The sequence below is a fragment of the Rhineura floridana genome, chromosome 18 (genome assembly GCF_030035675.1).
Source record: "Rhineura floridana isolate rRhiFlo1 chromosome 18, rRhiFlo1.hap2, whole genome shotgun sequence".
Lineage (NCBI taxonomy): Eukaryota > Metazoa > Chordata > Lepidosauria > Squamata > Rhineuridae > Rhineura > Rhineura floridana.
The window spans coordinates 28,056,699-28,058,942 of record NC_084497.1 but is presented as its reverse complement, the minus strand read 5'-3'; positions in this window follow the sequence as shown (position 1 = coordinate 28,058,942).

Here is a 2,244-nt window from a genome sequence, read left to right as displayed (position 1 = left end):
TCTGAACTGTACTACAAGAAAATACAATGAAATGAAATAAGCAATAAAATTGAATATTAACAAGAATATTTAATGTAGACGTGCTGCAGGCCTGACAGAAAGTTAGGGTATGTGGTCATTACAATTCCAATTTATGCAAAAAAAATTTTTTTATATTTTTTTAAAAAAGGTTTTTTAATACATACAATAACAAACACTAAATTCGTACATATTATATTTATCTCAATGGAGCAAAATGCGTATATTATGGCCAGACGTGTTTTGACTTGTGTGTCTTTCTCAATGGCCTTTCAAGCATATACTATACAGAATAAAAATGTACATTATATACTCATAGAGCTTCAATTTATATGCCATAATATATGCATCTTGCTCCATTGAGATACAGATTTAAAGCCTACAAGCAAGAGTACCAGCAGTTTATATAAAAAGCACTATAGCAGCTGTGTATGCATTCATTCATGAGTATGGACTAAAGACTTAGACACTTTTGATTCAGGAGATACTCTTCCTGTCTCTTTACAAACCTTAAATGTACGAATTTAGTGTTTGTCATTGTATGTATTAAAAAACCTTTTTTAAAAAAAATATATAAAAAAATTTTTTTTGCATAAATTGTAATTGTAATGACCACATACCCTAATTTTCTGTAAGACACAGTTGTATCTGTTATGGTTGATTTTGAACTTCAGATCCTGACATGCTGCAGGCCACCTGAATGAAGCTCACAGGCCATTGGTGGTCCACAGACCACAGTTTAGGTACCTCTGCGCTAGAGAATAGGGATGGAAGGATCTGCCAAGTTCCGTTCTCTCCACTTCTCTCTTCTCCAGTCTCAAATTCAGTTCTCTAAATGTCTACAACCATTGTGTGTGTGTGTGTGTTTAAAAAATCCTCATAAAAATTATTCAGCAACTTCGTAAATTTCTCCTAATAAACCAAATAAATAATTGTATGCAGTTCTGACTAATGTGCATGTGTTTTGCAATCATTTTCTTCTAATAAAGTCATTTTTGTATGTTATTTTTACTAATATACTTGTTTTCATGCGCACTTTTTCCTAATATATACATTTTTGTAAACATTGGTTGATTATAGAACCACACTGTAAAATTCGGACGAATGGCAAATTTCGAAGGATGGCTGTGTTTCTTCTCTCATGTTCTCTATGAAAGTGCACATTTGAAAAATTTGGCTTTGAATGTGAACTGAATTCAGTTTCTTCCCCAGTCCTACCAGAGAATATCTGGATTTCTCAGACCCAAGCTCTGCATTTGGCTGGAATCAGCCACAAATGCCTGTCAAAGGACCAAAATAAGTAATACACGCACCATCCTGCCTCACTACACCCTGTAAAGTTGGTGTTTCTTAGCAGTTGGAGAGAAGCTGTGCCCCATCCTGTCCCATGGAGGACAAGACCCATGAAATAGATAAATGTCTTTCTTTCAGCAGCAGTGGAAGAACAGAGAGACTCTACCCAGACACAGAGGAGGACCTGGGCCACAGGACAGGTTTATCTCTGGTGGGGTGAGCTGGAATGTGGGGAACCTGAGTTTGTGCCCCCAAGTCCTGGACCCTCAGCCCAAGCTTCAGGTGTGCAGTTGTGAATTGCAGGTAGATTCAAAGTGTGCCCCCCCCCCTTTGCAAGCAACGTTCTTCACTTCCAAACAGATTGGCTCAGTTTTTGAGGAGCAGAAGACCACCCAGCAGGCATCTTCTCTACCTGTCTTGGATTTGGCGAGGTGTTCCTTGAAGCCCACTATCTTCCATCCCAAGAAAGGGCAGTTTAGGATTTCTGCCGGAGCTTATTGCAATGGGATAGAAGGATAAGGTCTTGCAAGGCTTAAAGTACCCTGATTGCCGCCACCGGCCCCATCTCTGCCCAGCTCATTAAGAAGAGTCAGGACCATCATGCATGGCAGAAGTGAGCCCTGCTAGTCCTTGATTCTCTGCCCCGACTTGCAAGTGAATTCCAAGCGGTGGGACTTGCAATGCATATGACGCCCATCATAGTGATGAATTGTGCAATGCAACCCTCTGTCCATCTCCAGGGAGAGGGTGCTTCATCCCTCTGCTGAGAGCAGCAGATCATTCTGTGTACAGCCCAGGATCCAATAGCTAACCATCACAGGTGGGCATCATTCCACTCCAGCTTTGGGGAATTCCTCTTCAGCAAGGGTTTAGCCACCAACCAAGGGAGTGGCACAAGTGAGGCAGATTCTGGGGCGAAGAAGGAAGGGTCCG